The following is a 19,579-nucleotide window of genomic DNA, read 5'->3' as shown; positions in this document are numbered from 1 at the left end:
GTTAGGATAATATTGGGCCCTAGTAAAACAGACATGCATCATATCTCAAAAAAGATGCTTAGAAAGCTTAGGAAAAACAAAAAACAAGATAAGAAAATCAGGGTCTAAACATTAGGTGGACTAAAATAAATATGATTTTGAGAAGTTAATTGAGTGTAAAAGAGACTTCTTCTGATCTTGACACGAAATGAAGAGGAAAGAAATAAAACCCAAGAGTGCTGCTTGGTTCTGTTCTAACGTGTTTTTAATCCCAAGACTGTTCATGATATGTTTTATTTTAATATTTCTTTTTTAGAATTTGCTTTATATTCAGAGTCTGGCAGTATTATTATTATGAAGTATAACCTAAATTTTGTGAACCTGAAAAAAATTTTTTTCTCACATTTAAAAAAATTTTTTTTTAGTTGTAGATGGACATAGTATCTTTATTTATTTTATTTTTATGTGGTGCTGAGTATCGAACCCAGGGCCTCATACCTGCGAGGCAGGCACTCTATCACTGAGCCACAGCTCCAGCTCCTGAAAAATTGTTTTTTTTTTTTTTTTTTTTTAAATAGAAATGATGGAAATTGAGAGGCACAGGTATGGTTGTTACTATGAAAATCTTCATTCTACATAGAAGTTCTCAACCTTTGTTGCATATGAAAATTTCAAAATCTTAAAGCCCAGACTTCATCAAACTGCATCACACCTTTTAAATCAGAATGTGTGTGTGTGTGTGTGTGTGTGTGTGTAATGCTTGCTCAGGGGTGTTTGTGTATGTATAAGGTATCAGTTTATTGTATTAACTGCCAGGTGACTCCAGTATGTAGTCAAATTTGAGAACCAGTGGTCTGAAGTTCACAGAACTAACATTAGAAGCTTAAATATAGTCTCTAAAATTATAAATGTGATGAGTGGTAGTATTATTATTATAACTGGAAAAAGGAGGAGGTAATGTAGGAGGGAACTTGAAGTGAACCAAGTGTTCTTTAGTAGGAAGCCAGATCTTCTTTCATAATTGGATGTGGTAATAAATCAAGATTTTTCATCTTGTTTCAAAGTTAGTCTGTTAGTCATTTTATCTTAGTTGAGAAAAGGAAATGTATCTTTAGTCATGATCCTAATTTTGTGAGAATCTACCATCTTTTTCTATATATTGAGGTAATTAGAGCTAGATCAATGAGTTCATTATGAGGTCATAATAAATTATTATCTGAATGTTAATATCAACTTTCTATGGCAAACAATTAATTTATTTATGAATAGATACAGTATTTTATAAAATATATTTTAGTAAATGTAGTTTCCTTTGATAAGCATTTTAGATACAAGTTTATATGTTAATAGACTTTGGAACTATCAAAACAAAACATGGAGCATTTTGGTAAAATTATTTGTCTTCTTAGCAAACAATTTAATCAAGAACTCAACTTTTTTAATGCACAGTGCAAAATAATTATGGATTTGTTTTAAATTTTATAATAATAGGAAAGTAAATGTATTTCATGGGGTAAAATTGGGGGTTCATAACCCACTTCAATCTAATGTATGAAATATGATATGTCAAGAGCTTTGTAATGTTGTGAGCAACCAATAAAAAAAAAGATAAGGAAAAAAAATGTATTTCAGTCTTTTTCTTCTCTGATTCAGTCTGTACCAGCTTTGATTGTGTATTGGAATCATCAGGGGATCTTTGAAAAATCAATCTTTTCCTCTTAAAAGTTCTTCATAACAACTACCATTTGGAGCCCAGTACTCTGGCCTCAGATTTTTTTTTTTTTTTTAACTCAGGCTGAAAGTATAGAACATGTGTGTATGATTTTCTGTTTCCATGGAAGTCAATAAATAATATCTGTAGTTGATGAATAACAAAGTTGAAGTATAAGTCTATTATTGAAGATTATCAAGGTTGCCTTCAGGAATAGTATTGGAACTGGAGTTGAGGAAGGATAAAGGTAGAGTGATTACTCTTCATTCTAAGCTCTCCTACTCTGTAGCCTTTTAAAAATTAAAACTATGGTCATGCCAGGTGTGGTGGCATACACCTATAATCCCAGCTACTCAGGAGGCTGAGGCAGGAGGATCAAGAGTTCAAAGCTAGCCTTAGCGAAAATGAGGTGCTAAACAACTCAGTGAGACCCTGTTTCTAAATAAAATACGAAATAGGGCTGGGGATGTGGTTCAGTGGTCGAGCGACCCTGAGTTCAATCCCTGGTACCCCAAAGGTGGGCGGGGGGGGGGGGGAGTGGTGGTGGCGGGAACTATGGTCAATGAACCATGTTGATTTTAAAAAATTAATGGACATGAAAGTATTATTCCATTACTCAGGGTTTTTCTAGAGAAACAGAACCAACAGGATAGATACATTAATAGATAGCTAAGTAGCAAGATAGGTAGGTAGAGATTTATTGTCAAGTGTTGGCTCATGCAGTTATGGAGGCTGAGAATTCCCCTGATCTGCTGCTAGCAAGCTGGAAGCCCAAGAAACCCAGTGTTATAATCCAGTCCAAGTCTGAAGGCCACAAAATCAGGAGCACAAACGTCCAAGAGCAAAAAGACCCATGCCCCAGCTCAAGGAGAGATCAAATGCGCCCTTGCTCCACTGTTTTAATTCTTCTGTTCATGCTCTGCAGGGATTGGATGATGTCTACCTACATTGGTGAAGACATATTTCCTTACTTAGTTTTCTGATTCAAATGCTAATATCTTCTGACATCCCTTCACAGACACACCCAGAATGTTTTACCAGTTTTCTGGATATCCCTTAGCCCAGTCAACTTGACACAAAATTAATGACATTCTCTTATATTTTATAATATTAAGATATTCTTTATAAGTATCAAAATATATGAAATCACTAAGTTAGGATGTGGTTATTTTATATGAAAAAAATAATATGAACTTAAACCTCCTTTTAGGAAGTCTCTTCTGATTTTTTTAAGTAAATTTTTATTAAAGTATATCATGTATAGAAAGTGCTCTGTGAATTTTTCACAGGGGAACACTCCTGTATAACCAGCATCCAGATCCAGAAATAAATAAGTAGTGCCTCCTCCAATCACTATCCCCTCCTCTTCCATCTACTCTTCTTACCTTGTACACCATACAGTCATGGGTATGATTTCTGTCTCTTCAGTTTTCCTTTTCCAGACTGCCCTATAAATAAAATCATAAAGTATAAAACATTTTTGTTTGGCTTTCCCAATGTTATGATTGATCTGTGTTGTTGCAATATGTCATTACCTTTTGACACTCAGTAGGTTTATATGGATATACCACATTTATTAGTTGATGGACAGTTGGATTGTTTAAGTTTTTGATGATTATGATTAAAACTATTGAAAACAGTCTCATAGAGGTCTGTGAACATATTTTTAGTTCTCTTAGGTAAATATTGAATGGGATTATGAAGACATCTGATAAATTTATGACATAAATAAGAGACTACTGTGTAAATTTTTAAATTAGGTATATGTTTTTCATTTCCAATAGCAAATGCTTAAGAATTCTAGTCACTGTATTCCGGCCACCATTTAGCATTTTAAGTTCTTTTAATTTTAGAGCTTCTGTTAGGTTTGTAATGGTATCTCATTGTAGTTTTAACATGGAATTTTCAGATGACTAATAATATTGACTACATTTTTTTGTGCTTACTGGCTATTTGCACATTTTTGTTGATGAAACATCTGCTCAAATCTTTTGCTCATTTAAAAAAATTGTGTTATTATTGTTGAGTATAAAAGTTGTTTATATATTCTGGGTACAAGTCTTTTATATTTTCTCCAAGTCTGTGGCTTGCCTTAAAATGTCTCTAAAAGATACATTTATCAGTTTTTCATAGCTTTTGTTTCCAAAGGTCATAAGATATTTTTCCTGTTTTCTTCTACAAGTTTTATAGTTTTGCTCTGTGATACATTTCTACTTAACTTTTGTACGTGATATAAGGCATGGGTTCAGGATTTTGTTTTGTTTTTCCATACGGAAGTCCAATTATTCTATTACCATTTGTTAAAAAGTTTTAAAAAACTGTCCATCTCTCCAGTTACTTTGGCACCTTTGTCAAAAATCATTTGATCCTATATAACTGGATTTATTTTTCAAGTGTATTATGCTCTTTGCAGGGAAATGGATGGCACTAGAGCAGATTATGCTAAGTGAAGCTAGCCAGTCCCTAAAAAACAAATGCCAAATGTCATCTTTGATATAAGGAGAGCAACTAAGAACAGAATAGGGAGGAAGAGCATGAGAAGAAGATCACCATTAAACAGGGTCGAGAGGGGGGAGGGAAAGAGAGAGAGAAGGGAAATTGCATGGTAAAGGAAAGAGACCCTCATTGTTATACAAAATTACATATAAGAGGAAGTGAGGGGAAAGGGGGGAAAAACAAGAGAGAGAAATGAATTACAGTAGATGGGGTAGAGAGAGAAGATGGGAGGAGAGGGGAGGGGAGGGGAGGAGAGGGGAGGGGGAATGGTAGGGATAGGAAGGGCAGCAGAATACAACAGACACTAGTATGGCAATTAGTAAAAAAGTGGATGTAGAACCGATGTGAATCTGCAATATGTATACGGGGTAAAAATGGGAGTTCATAATCTGCTTGAATCAAATGTATGAAATATGATATGTCAAGAGCTTTGTAATGTTTTGAACAACTAATAATAAAAAAGTGTATTATGCTCCATTGCTCCTTACCTATTCTTATGCAAACACTGTGTTGTTTAGGTTATTATAGCTTTATAAAAAATATTAATATTTAGATTATTCTTTGTTCAACCTCAGGATTGCAAATGCCCCAATTAAACTGTTTACTGATCCCAAAGGACAAAACTCGGAGGACTCAACAGAGAAGTTTTAGACTATTTATTACTTATTAACTTGGCAGCTGTGGGCTGGGATACAGTGCAGGACAGCACTATGCCTATACTTTGTAGAAATATATATATGATAGTTTGCATGCCTGCTGCACAGGTAAATTTCTTCAGGTGATTTAAGAGTACTTTCCTTTATTTTATAACCAAGGCCATTCTTCTAAGATTTGGAGGTAAGGGAAGTGTCCAGGTCCCACTCTGTATTTCCCTCATTACCACATTCTTTTGGAAAGCTTTTTTGTTGTTGTTGTTGTTCTTAGATATACATGAGGAGAGTGTATTTTTACATATTATACATACGCAGAGTATAACTTATTCCAATTAGGATCCCATTTTTGTTGTTGTATATGATGTGGCGCTTCACTGATCACATTTTTGCAGGGGCAGAGGAGACAAGGCACCAAACATAGCAGTAAACAGTTTTATTTGGCTGCAGCCAGGCTCAGAGGGCACAGCTTTTGCTATAATCTATCAATCCTCTGTACCCTGAGTTCAGGTAGTTTCAGAATGTAAGCATGTAAGGAGAGGGACTCTAAAGTTTACAGTCTGCAGAAGACCACATAAAAGCAATTTTTTTCTTTCACTGTTCTGGGCAAGTTAATCCTTCAAGAACACGGGAGAAGGGGAAAGCTTCTTTTCTCCTTTCTTTCCTCCCCCTGCCAGCTGTTACGATGGAGCCCAATTGGTAACTTCTTTTATCTTAGAAATGTAGACATCTCTGTGAAGCCCTAGCTTAAGGCCAGAGGCCTGTTTACACATTTCTACAAACTACTATACTAGATACGTATTTGTGAAAAACTAGTAAGGGGCTGTGCAGCACCTGAAGTGCTGGTTTCTTCCCCGCCAGTGGCCAAGTAAAACAGGGCAACACGAAAATTGGAAATTTGTCTACACTGAACTCTTTAGAGACTCTTTTGCTGACAGTCCTAAAATTGGCCTTGGTGAAGATTTCTGGAGAAGCCCAGTTAAGACTCTTTTGTGGAGAAAGGGGGTGCCACTACAGTATATTCATATACGAACATAGGAGAGCATATCCATCTTTCCTATTGCCATCCCACCTCCTTTCCCTTCCTTCTGTTTGTCTAATCCAATGAACTTCTATTCTTCTTTGCCCCATACATCGTTATTGTATGTTAGCAACCACATATCAGAGAACATTCATTCAGCCTTTGTTTTGGGGGGCCTGGCTTATTTCACTTAGCGTGATAGTCTCCAGCTCCAAATATTTACCAGCAGATGCCATAATTTCATTCTTCTTCAAGGCTGAGTAATTTTCCATTGTGTATATATACCACACTTTCTTTATCATTCATCTGTTGAAGGGCACTTAGGTTGGCTTGATAGCTTAGCTAATGTGAATTGAGCATTTTTTCATATATTTGTTGACCATTCATATTTCTTCTTCTGTTAAGTGCCATTCAGTTTTTTTGCCCATTTATTAGTTGAGGTTTTTTTTTTAATTTTTATTTTTGGGGTTAAATATATCCTGGAGATTAATGCTGTATCAGAGGTGCAGGTGACAAAGATTTTTTCCCATTCTGTAGGTTCTCTCTTCACATAATTGATTGTTTCTTTTGCTGAGAAGAAGCTTTTTAGTTTGATTTCATCCCATTTGTTTATTCTTAATTTTACTACTTGGACTTCAGGAGTCTTGTTGAGAAAGTAGATTCCTAAGTCAATTGCATGGAGAGTTGGGCTTACATGTTCTTCTGGTAAGCACAGGGTCTCTGATCTAATGCCTACATTGATATACTCTGAGTTGAATTTTGTGCAGGGTGAGAGATAGGGGTTAAATTTCATTTTACTACATATGGATTTCTAGTTTTCCCAGTACCATTTGTTGAAGAGGCTACCTTTTCTCTAATGTATATTTATGGCATCTTTTTCTAGTATGAGGTAACTCTATTTATGTGGTTTGTCTCTGTCTCTTCTATTCCATTTGTTTTATCTCTCTGCAAGATTTTCTCAGCACTGATTAGTGTTTAACCCAACATTCTTATAATGAAAAAAAGTGTAGTATTGACCTAAAAGCCATATTCTTATGTATACTTCTAGAGGTGTATTAATTTATAAACATATATGCATGTAGATCAGAAATATAGTAGTTTTAAGTTACAACCACAAAATTATTTTTTAAAAGATATTTCAACAAGTGACATATTAAGTGTGCTGTCAATTAAAATTCACAGGTTTTAAATATCTGAACTCTTGTAGGAAATAAGATCATAAACTCCAGGTTTAGAGTTATATTTATTTACTATGCTATACTTGAAAGGAACGAAGGTGTGTGCATATGAATTAGAGTTGATTGACTATCACACCTCAATTCTTGCATTGACTTTTTATAGGCATGCAATTTATATTCTTCAAAGAGGGACATATACAGGTTTAGTGGACTTTCTCTTTGTTAATGCATTTTAACTATACAGACTGATGGGTTTCATTATAGAATATTCATACATCCATATAACATACTTCAATTATATCCACTTCCCCATTACCTCTTCTTTCCCTCCTTTAGCCCCTTCCCCTGATCTTTTCTTCATCTCTAATAGTCTGCCTTCTAATTTTGTGTCGTCCTTTTTTCTTTATTGTATTCCACATATGAGAGAACATTTGATACTTGTCTTTTTGAGCCTTGTTAACATGATGATCTCCAGATCCCTCCATTCTCCTTAAATTGACATCATTTCATTCTTCTTTATGGCTAAATAATGCTGTATTGTGTGTGTGTGTGTGTGTGTGTGTGTGTGTGTTTTCTTTATCTGTTCATGTGTTGTTGTTACCTACGTTTGATTCCATATCTTAGCTATTATGAATTGTGCCACCACAAACATGGCTATGCATGTATCTTTATGATATGCTAACTTTAATTCCTTTGGATATATACTGAATAATGGAATAGTTGAATCATGTGGTTGTTCTATTTTTAGTTTTTTGAGGAATCTCCATACTCATTTCCCTAGTGGCTATACTAATTTACATTCCCATCAACAGTGTATATTTTTTTCACCCCCTATGTAATCATTATTGTTTTTTTATTCTTGATCATAACCATTCTGACTGGGGTGAGATGAAATCTCAGTATAGTTTTGATTTGCATTTCTTCATAGCTAATGACATTGAACATTTTTTCATGTAATTGTTGACCATTTGTACTTCTTCTTTTGAAAAGTGTCTGTTCAGTTCATTTGCCCATTGATTGGGTTGTCTTTTTGGTGTTAAGTTTTTAAAATTTTTTATATATTCTGGATGTTAAACTTCTGTTGGAAGATTCCCCCCACCCCACCAGAACCTATCATGTCATTCAGTTGTTTCCTTTGCTGTTTTTAATTTGATGCTTTTCCATTTGTTGATTCTTGCTATTACTTCCTGAGTTGTTTAGAAAGTCCTTGCCTGTGCTTGTATCTTAATTTGTTTCCCCTGTGTTTTCTTCTAGAGGTTTCATCTAGAAGATCTTATATATACGTCTTTGATCCATTTCATGTTGATTTTTGTACAGGGCAAGAGATAGAGATCTAGTTTCAACCCTTATGAACATCCACCTTTCCCAGCACCATTTGTTAAAGAGGCTGTCTTTTCTCCAAGGTGTGTTTTTGGCACTTTCGTCAAAAATCAGATGGCTATAGCTGTGTGGCATTGTCTCTGTGTCCTCTATTCTAATTCATTAGTCTACATGTCAGTTTTCATGCTAGTATCATGTTTTTTTAATTACTATAACTCTAGTATATTTTGTTTTTTCTAAATATATTTTTTAGTTGTAGTTGGACACAGTACCTTCATTTTTATTTATTTATTTTTATATGGTGCTGAGGATTGAACCCAGGGCTTCATGCATGTGAGACAAGCGCTCTACTTCTGAGCCATAGCCCCAGGCCCTTATAGTATATTTTGAAATTGACTATCAGGATATCTCCAGCATTGCTCTTTTTGCTCAAGATTGTTTGGCTATTCAAGGTCTTTTGTGCTTCCATATGAATTTTAGGATCATTTTTTTTTTTTTAGCTCTGCAAAGAATGTATTGGTATTTTGATGGTGATTTTGTTGAATCTGTAGGTCATTTTTGGTAACATGGTCATTTTAGTCCTTTCCATCTTTTAGTATTTTCTTTAGTGTTTTATAATTTTCATTAAAGAGGCTTTCACTGCCTTGGTTAGATAGGTTTATTCCTAGGTATTTTATTTTTTAAGCTATTTTGAATAGAATTGTTTTCCTGATTTCTTTCTTAGTGAGTTTGTTGTTGGTATATAGAAAAGATATTGATTCTTGTATGTTTATTTTGTATTCCACTAGTTTGCTAAATTTATTTAATATACAAGTCTTCTGGTAATGTCTTTAGAGTCTTCTAAGTATGGGATCATATGTAAACAGGGAGAATTTGATTTCTTCTTTTCTTATTTGTATCCCTTTATGTCCATCTTTTGCCTAATTTTTCTCACTAAAATTTCAAAGATGATGTTAATAAGAAGGGTGAGAGTCTACATTTTTCTCTTCTTCCTGATTTTATAGGAAATGCTTTCAATTTTCACCCATTCAGTATAATGTTGGCTATGGGTTTTCATATATAGCCTTTATTATATTGAGATATGATATTTCTTTATCACTTTTTTCATGAAAGGACCTTGAACTTTGTCAAAGTCTTTTTTTAAATTATTGAGATGATCATGTGATTTTTTTCTTGATTCTGTATATGTGATGTATTATATTTATTGACTTGTATGTTGAACTGTCCTTGCATCTCTGGAATGAAATCAACTTAATCATGATATATGATCTTTTTAATGAGGATGGCACATTTTTCTTTAGGTACCTAAATTGTAAGATAATTGCAGATATTATAATGAAATATTACATTTATTATTGTTTTTCTTATTCATTTACAATTGAGTTATAATTTGAGTGCTATATGTAAAGAATGGTGATAACATGTTTTAAAAGATAAAAACTATTTCACTACTTGGCTAGGGAAAGTGTAATACAAGATTCTATCAGTTTGAGACTACTTTTTCTCTAACTGGTGATATCTGTGATCTTGAATCACTTTCTTTTATGGGATCTGATTTATTTTTCAATGGTTATATTCTATTTTCTTCAATTCCAACCTTCTACTAGTTCAGTTTTTATACTCAAGCATGGTAATTTGAACTTACTCCTAATAAATTACATCCTATTGGTGTGGGCTGAATATGTTCACTGTTCTGATAAAAACCTCATTTTAGTTCTTCATCTAATTTAAATAGAAAGCTTTTATTTATTCAACCACAATCATAACCTTTAAGTATTGTAACAGAACTTCATATCATTAATTTTTAAGAAATGGTTATTGATATATTAAAGGGCAGAATTGAAAAAGATTTTCTGATAATAAATATGTTAGGTCTTATAGGTCATACAGTTTGTATCACAATTACTCAGTTCTGTCATTCTACCACAAAAGCAGTCATTGCCAATATGTAAATGATGAACAAAATTGTATTTCAGTTAAACCTTTATTTACAGAAATAATTAGCTGGATTTGACCTAAGCACAGTTCCTCGCCCCCTGTTCCAAGGGGTAGGGGATGCTGGGATCAAATCCAGGGCATTGGTCATGCTGAGCATGTGCTCTGCCACTAAGAGTTACATCCCTAGATCCATAGGTAGTAGTTTTTGAACTGTTGTTTTAAAGATCTTGTAATTCTGTTTGCTCTATTAAGTGTTCATTTAGAACTAAAATTAAAAAATATATTAACACGAAAATATTCATCTGGACAACTACTTTAAATCATGGCACAGGTGATCTCTTTTGCATGAAAAATCCCTCCCCACACACCCACATTATTTACTTCTTATTGAGTGTTGCTGAATGAATAAAACATTTTTATAATAATTGGAATAGAGAAAAGTAGAATAATTTGAAAACTTACCTGGCATTTTGGGGTGCAGGAATTCATAATACCATATTCCTATTTTAAAAAAAATTATTTATTTATTCTAATTAGGTATATATGAATGCAGAATGCATTTTGATTCATTGTACACAACTGCAGCACAACTTTTCATTTCTCTGGTTGTACACAATGAAGTGTCGTACCATATGTACAGTCATACATGTTCCATCTTTGCTGCACCATACCCCCTCCCCTCCTCTGACTCCCCTTTGCCCCATCAAAGTTCCCCATCCCCCCCCCCCCATTATGGATCAGCATCCATTTATCAGACAGAACATTTAGCCTTTGGTTTTGGGGGATTGGGTTACTTCACTTAGCATGATATTCTCCAACTCCATGTATTTACCTGCAAATGCCATAATTTTCTTCTCTTTTAATTCTGAGTAATATTCCATTGTATATATATGCCACAGTTTCTTTTTTTTCTTAATATTTTTTTTAGTTGTAGATGGACACAATATCTTTATTTGTATTTATTTATTTTTATGTTGTGCTGAGAATTGATCCCAGGGCCTCATGCATGTGAGGCAAGCACTTTCCACTGAGCTATCCCAGCCCTATACCACAGTTTCTTTATCTACTCATCTATTGAAGGGCATCTAGGTTGGTTCCATAGTTTAGTTAAATGAATTGAGCTGTTATAAACATTGATGTGGCTGCATCACTATAGTATGCTGATTTTGTACACAGTGAAGTGTCGTACCATATGTGCAGTCATACGTGTTCTTTTGGGTATAGACCAAGAAGTAGGATAGCTGGGTCAAATGGTAGTTGGTTCCATTCCAAGATTTCTAAGGAATCTGCATACTGCTTTTCAGATTGGTTACACCAATTTTCAGCCATGTATGAGTGTGCCTTTTGACCCATATCCTCACCAACACTTATTGTTGTTTGTATTCTTGATAACTGCCATTCTGACTAGCATGAGATGAAATCTTAGAGTAGTTTTGATTTGCATTTCTTCAATTACTAGAGAACTCATAACATCATATTTCTGAGGGAACCAATTTGCCTTTTCAGCTTCCAAACTTTAAACATAATTCATTATCAGTAACTGTGATAATAAACTATGAAATTAAGAATTTTTCTCTTTTTTTTTTTTTTCCCGCAGCGGGTGGATACCAAGGATTGAACTCAGGGCCACTGGATTCACTGAGCCATATCCTCAGCTCTGTTTCTGTATTTTCTTTAGAGACAGGGTCTCACTGAGTTGCTTAGTGCCTCACTTTTTCTGACGGTGGCTTTGAACTCGAGATCCTTCTGCCTCAGCCTCCCAAGCCCCTGGGATTACAGGTGTGTGCCACCATGCCCAGCAGAATTTTTCTCTTCTTGATTACATAGTTTGATATCTATTTGATCTAAATTTCCATAATACCCAAGAGCTGACTTGATCTTTATGTGATAGAGTTGGCTATAGTGCTTAAAATTGGCTTTGAAAGTTGAGGCAGAATTTACTATTACTTTTCCATATTCCTTTGTTCCCTTTTCACTCACTAAAACACCCTGTGGGGTAGTCTATTTGACCAGCTGAAACTCTTCTTTTCTAGTCTCCCTTTCAGTGAGGGGGTGATTGCATGATGTGTGTGGCTCAGGAGGCCTTAGGAGAAGTCCCAAAGTAGTGACTCTGGGAAAGCTTGTTAAGATAGGGTTGACTCTGTTGGCACATGTTCTTTTGTCCTTTTCTTTTTTCCCACATCAAATAGTGCTGCCAAATCTTTAACAGTAATAGCTATCTTAAAGTGTCCCAGGCAGGAAAGGACAAGGTTACAAAGGTATGTGCCTCACATCCTTGTTTGATGCTCTAGCCATGGACTGTCTTAACCTCTATATCTACTGTGGGGAGGGGTGTAAATAGTTCTGTCTCTTTTAATCATTATTATGTACAGCTGAACTCAGTTTTCCATCGTTTAAAAAGTAAATGCAGGCATGGATAATACTTAAATATTAAATTGACATTAGGTTATTTCTTTTGTTGTTAAACTCAGCATCCATTTATTTTCTGTAAAATAACATCATCATATTAACTTCATATTATAAAATTGAACTGTATTTTGTGATTTGTTCATCATATGCAATTTTTAAAATATCTTCTCATTTTTTAAAAGCTGTAAGTTTAAGGAATTTGTACCTAGCTTGAGTTGTACATTTAACATGATAAATTAAAAAATGGAATTTTTGGAGAATATTATTTTTCATTTGAAAAGAGTTTGATGAACATTAGATAGGGCAAAGGGGAAGGAGGGGAAGGGAGCGGGCATGTTGTTAGGAAAGATGGTAAAATGAGATGAACATCATTACCCTAAGTATATACATGAAGACACAAATGGTTTGACTCTACTTTGTAAACAATCAGAGACATAAAAAATTGTGCTGTATATGTGTACAATGAATTGAAATGCATTCTGCTGTCACGTATAACAAATTAGAGTAAATAAACAAATTTTTAAAAAAGGAAATAAAAGAGTTTGATGATGACCAAGAGATGAGGACCTGCCCTAGTATGGTGGTTTAATCTTGAATTCAACCAATATTTTAATGTTTCAAATATGTCTTTCTCAATGTAATTTTTATTATGTGTCTGAATAGAAGTGACTACTCCCTTCTGCCTTAGAACAAACTTTGATGGTAATATCAATAACAGTTCATATACTTATTTGTTTATATGTTCATTTCTTGCTCAGGGCTTAGTACTATGATTGATGCTCAAAAGTATGTTTGGTGAATGAATAAGTAAATAATATGTACTTTGTAGCTATTGAAATTGAAAAACACATTTTGATATGTACTTGCCATAATTGATTTCCGCATCCCCACAAGATAGAGACTAAGAGAAATGCTCAGTTTTTCTTAATATTCAGTAAATTATGAAACTATACTAACAAGCCTAATTAGTAAACCAAAGAAAGATTAGTATCTTATAATATTATGAGAGAGGCTCGCAGTTTGTACTAACTAAAACAACTCAACTTATTCCCTCATTTATCTTTCAACATTTAAGTATTGTTATGTCCATGTCTTTATTAATAAAGTGAATTTAATATGGTAAATTATTTTTACTGCTTATAAAATCACTATAGACTAGATAAAGCAGATCTAACTTACTTCTTTATTGCTTTTTTATATAAATTATATTTTTGTTTTGAACTCCAAAATATTCTAATTAATATTTTATCTAATTAAGCCCTAAATATTCTCCACTAATTGCTATAGGAATAATCAACTTTTTTAAAAACTTGTATTTCTATAAACAAGAATAGATAATTGTGTGAAAATTAACATGTAAAAAAATGGCTCAGTGGGAATTATTATGCATCCTGAAAGCAATAATTGTCTCAAAACAGCAGAAATACACCTTCCCCCACCTCAACCATCAAGTAGAATGCAGAGATTATTTCCTGTTTTGTTCTTTATTAGTAAAAGTTATAGAGCAATTTTGTGCTAATGGAGTCAGACTGATGAAGCATAATATTTTCAAGATATTATCAAGCATTAGAGACTGGTTTAATTTTTTAAAACTCATGAACAGAAAAAGCAGTTCTTTTTAAAAATTCATTAAATTTTTGGCATATACAAAGAATTTATTTGTAGTACCTTGCATCTCTTATTTAACTTGTAATTATTTTAGCCTTTTATGTCTTTCCTGTACATGTCTGATGTTTCCTAATGGGTGAAAAGAGCTAAAACAAACAAAACACATTTTGACTTGTTTTTTCTAGGTTATAACGTTGAAACAGATGTAAGTTTTTCAGCTAAAGCCTTTCTCCTGCCCCTGTTAACGGACTCTAGAAGTCTTTGGGTATACTTACCTTCTATGTGTTTCTGATACTGGTGGGTAAGAATAAATGTCTGAAGCTGTTAAGAATGGCAAAGGAGAAAGGTGACATGAGTAGGCTACTGAATTACTCAGTCCTGGAACCATCCCACTCTTGTTAGGAATTGTGTGATAATAGTAATTCCCTTTTGTGATAAGAGTCATTTTGTTCTTGCTCTGCCTCCTAATGGAAAACCATGGTTTTGGTTCGTTTGTTCATTTGTTTCTGGTTCATTGTAATTATATATAGTAGCGAGATTCATTATGTAAAAGCAGTTTCAAAAGTCAGCCACTATTCCTTCATTTATAATACCTAAATTTGAATCCACCATCCTCTGCTACTCACTCGTATCTGTTGTGATTATTTCTTCCAAGAGTGAACAGTTATTTGGTTCATATTGAATAGAACTGATTATCACCATTCTAATGGCAATAAAGGTTTTATGGTACTCTTCCATGGTCACAGCTTGATTTACTTGGTTTAGGTTTTCTCATAAAATGGATGAGATTAAGACACTGTATGAATATGTAGGACATTTATAATTATCTGCTTGTAATTAAGAGCAATGCTTTAAACTCTTACAGAAGTGCTATATACTGATTTGGTATGCAATCAAAGTAAATTCTATTGTTTTTTAGTTTTCAATATGAAAATTTATGACCAAAGAGTAAGAATTACAGATTCAAATCCATTGTTTAAATAATTTCTTTAGATTTTTTTTAAATCTAGGTTTTATTAAGTTTTAATTTTAAGTATCAACATGAAATTGACTGTAATAATAACTTCAGAATGAATATCCAGGGGGAAAATGCCCCAAAGCAGCTTTTTCGGTATATCTGGAGCATATGCTAATAGCCTAATGTACAGTTAAGACTTGTGTATGAGTATACTTAAAAATATGGGAATGTGTGATAACCTCAAGAATTTGGGGAAGATAAGAAGTGAAAATGACAAAGGATTGAGGACCAAAAAGGTTGGGAAAATGAGAGGTACTGGGGAAAGAGGCAGATATGAGAGCTAGGAGGAAACTCAGGAGCATGTGGAAGTTCCACTCAAGATTTTCTAGGAAGTGATGGTTCTATTTTGGACATTACAAAGAGGCCAAGCTAGATATGGGCTGCAGCCAAGGTTTCCTCAATACATACAAAGGCACTTGTCATTTCCCAAATTAGTGGAAAACAAGAATTCTTTTCATATTTTTGACCTAATTTTTTTCTTTTCTTAGTTTCCATGATTTTAGGACACTTGTGTTTATATTTGGATTTTAAACTAGATTTGGAAAGGTATAAATCAGCAGGTTCTTTATGAACACATAATAAATTGTACTTATAGAGAATATTTCTAGAAAGAATCACAAGAAATTGGTAATTAGCCTTATAGAGGGCAATATCTGAGTCATCCTTAAGAAATAGAGATTGGAGAGACTTTCCATTTTGTACATTTTTCTATTTCTCGAATAATGTTCTTTTGAATGTATCACCAATTAAAAAACTTAATGAAATTAGAACTAAAAAATAAATTCATTATTTTGAGCTTTTATAGCTATAGGGTAAATTTTTAAGAAATTATTGTGGTTGCAAAAAATACTGTGGTTTGGTCCTCTGAATTCATGGTCCTTATTGCTTGATCTTTTAGGGAAGTAGGTGGAAGTTATTAAGCCAACATTAATTAAGGTAGCTTTGGTCAAATATACTGTATTAAAGAATGGGAATTGATTTTTACTAATGGAAAAATTCAACATGAGTATCTCAAAGGCTTGTCTTCTCTCTGCAGTAATAGTTTACTGAGGCTGAAGCGTACATGGCAATTGATTAAGTAGATGACTGTTTTCAGATATGATGCCTTTGATCCTATATCTAGAATTCCAAACAGAATAAGAGTGCCTATTTTATATCTACACACCTCATTAAATTATTTGTGTAATTGTAAGTATTTTTTGGAGAGCTTTACTGTTTTATTTTTGTGTATATAATCTGTTTATATGGGTGTTAATTATAGAAAACGTGTTTTTTATGTAAAAAAAAATTAAGAAAAGCTTCACTTGAGATTCAAATTGTTCATTTCAATGTGTCTTTTAATAGAAATTTAGCTGGAATATAAAGTGTTTCTCCAAAAAGTATAATGCTGTTCAGTTTTCTCTCTGTATCAGAATTTGAATTAAAAATAGCAAACACCAAACATGTGCATCCAAAGATATGGATGTTGTAAACACTGGAGTATATATTAATATTTTAAATGGATGATTAATATAAGGAGCCTCAAGGTTTTGGAAACAATTCAGTAAAATGAAAAGTTGCTTTTGGTGTCTAGAGCTAAGCTGATAAATTACAGTGTAAAAAATTAACAATGATTTTGGATCAAATAATATTATTTATGTTTGTTACAAGTGGAAAACTGAACTACCTGTAAAATTATTATAGAATTGTAGGTACACCAAACCAAGTTTGGCAAATACAGTGGATAGTGTTTAACAAGGAAGTATTCTTTTTCATTGTTGGTTAAGGGTCCTATAACTTGGGTTCGATTTGCTATTTCTCAATGGGTGAAAAACTATTTTATTTCCAAGGATAATGGTGATTATTGGCAGCCCTCCCTTTACAAAGTAGACTTTAGTTTTAATGAAATATTATATAAATTTTTTATAAAGTAATAAATGTATTAGCCATATTTTCTCTTTTACTTATTTATTTCGTGATAGTGGAGATTGACGCCAGGGCCTTGCACATGCTAGGCAAGCACTCTACCATTAAGCTATGTCTCCCCTACCCATACTTTTAAATTTTTATTTTGAGACGTGGTCTTACTAAGTTGCCTATGCTGGCCTCGAACTTGCCATGTTTTGGTGTCTAACTGGACACTTCTTCTCAGTCTTTTGTCCTTTTGGATCCTTCTCCTCTTTGTGATCTCTGATTATTGGAGTGCTCCAGGACTCAGTGTGTGAATGTCTTTTTTTTTTCTCTATACTTTTTTCTCTATTGTGGTTAAAACAAACAAACATAAAATTTGCTATCTTAACCATTTTAACTGCACGGTAATGTTAATTATGTGCATCTTGCTGTGCAGCCAATCTCTACAGCTCTTTCATCTTGCAGAACAGAAATGCTTTACTCTTTGAGCCACTCCCCTATCTCACCCTCTCTTCTCTCCATACTCTTCCTCTCTAGGTGTTTTCATCTAGTCTCCTGAATATAAATCATGTGTTTGTTACTTTGCTTTAGAATGTTTTTAGCTCCCCCTCCTCCGTTACTTTACTTCCATTTTGCACTTTTTCTTATTGTCTTTCTTTCTGTTTCTATTATCCTTATTTAGAATATGTACCATTCATCAAATTCTTACATACCAAGCTTCATTGCTTTCCAGATTTTCATGTTCTCCCATCTTGAATCTTTATCAAAGTATGTTTATTTTTGTTTTCTCAAGTTTCTCTCCTCAGATGGTTTCTATGAGTAGTGTTGTATTGAAGATCTTTGTTACCTTCAAGCATCTTTTTGCCATGCTTTACAAAAAAGAGGTAGATTGGCTGGGAATGGAGGTTATTTCTGCAAATGTAAGAAGTGGTGACACTTGCCTGTAGTCCCAGCTATCGGGGAGGCTGAGGCAGGAGGATTGCTTGAGCCTACATGTGTTTTTTTGGTTGTTGTTGTTTGTTTTTAATATTTATTTTTTAGTTGTAGTTGACATAATCCCTTTTTATTTATTTATTTTTATGTGGTGCCAAAGATCGAACCCACGATGTTGCACATGCTAAGTGAGTGCTCTACCCCTGAGCCACAACCCCAGCCCTTTGAGCCTACATGTTTTATTTTATTTTATTTTATTTAAGAGAGAGTGAGAGGAGAGAGAGTGAGAGAGAGAGAGAGAGAGAATTTTTAATATTTATTTTTTAGTTCTCGGCGGACACAACATCTTTGTTGGTATGTGGTGCTGAGGATCGAACCCGGGCCGCACGCATGCCAGGCGAGCGCACTACCGCTTGAGCCACATCCCCAGCCCCGAGCCTACATGTTTTAGACTAGCCTGTGCAACATAATGAGACCCCCATCTAGAAAATTAACAGGAGGGGGAAAATAAGGAAGAATAAAGAAGAGAAAGTTCTTCAAAATAATAGGAATTAAAACTCAGTTTGTCGATAGGTTTAGTATATATACCGTAACATATAATTAGATATTTAACTTATGCCAAAAGATGCTGACACTTTTTTTTTTTGCACCTTCACACAGCATTCTTCTAATCTCTATGAAATACCAATGGTGAAGATTAAGAATTGAAATGCAAGTGACCACAACACTCAGAGCAACCAAGAGATCTTTATTGCAGCAGTGCAACAAAGGAGAAAAGAAAGAAAAAGAAAGAGAGAGAGAGAGAGAGAGAGAAGAAAAAGAGCAAGAACAAGAGAGACAGAGCAAGAGAGAGAGACAGAGCAAGAGAGCAAGAGAGAGAGGGGGCCAGCAGGAGGGAGTTTTTATAACCCAAATCTAATGAGGCCTCTGGGTCTGCAAGCTGCCTTGTTGGCACAAGGGGGGTTAAGTGTTCAGCCTTGAGCGGGGGTTGAGTGTTCAGCTTTGACGTAAACAGGTGATAAAGGACCAGACAGAGGGGGGTTTGGGTGCGTGGGCTATCCTGCAGCTAACATTTGTTCAGCCTGCCCTGCAGATAACATAGTTCAGCCTGTCCTGCACCTAACAAGAATGAAGTGGGAAGTCATTTGTACCATCACTTGCCATTTTGTCACATTTTGAAGGGTCAGTGCCACTCTCCATGGGTAGGCCATGGGCATAGCACATCTGAAGCTGTAATACTACCACATAGCCACATGCCTTTGCCAGCTGGAAAATCATATAAAATCAGAACTGGCCCATGTTTCCTCTACATTTATAAACATCTCTTTCTAGCCTGGTCCTTAAGTATTTGTCAGCATTTTATGGTAGTGTCTCAAAGAGTACAGCATTTCTGTTCTGCAAGAAGCACATAATTAACATTACTGTGCA

The 19,579-nt window shown here is 34.2% G+C and overlaps 1 protein-coding gene across 2 annotated transcripts in view; it reads left to right on the top strand.

Annotated features, from left to right (window-relative positions):
* ZRANB3 (zinc finger RANBP2-type containing 3) overlaps positions 1-19,579 on the top strand; it is a 275,518-nt gene that overhangs the window by 74,179 nt on the left and 181,760 nt on the right. The window lies entirely within an intron of this gene.

The sequence above is a fragment of the Spermophilus citellus genome, assembly GCF_964194105.1.
Source record: "Spermophilus citellus genome assembly, chromosome: 11".
Taxonomy (NCBI): Eukaryota; Metazoa; Chordata; class Mammalia; order Rodentia; family Sciuridae; genus Spermophilus; species Spermophilus citellus.
This window is presented reverse-complemented; position numbering and strand designations above follow the sequence as displayed.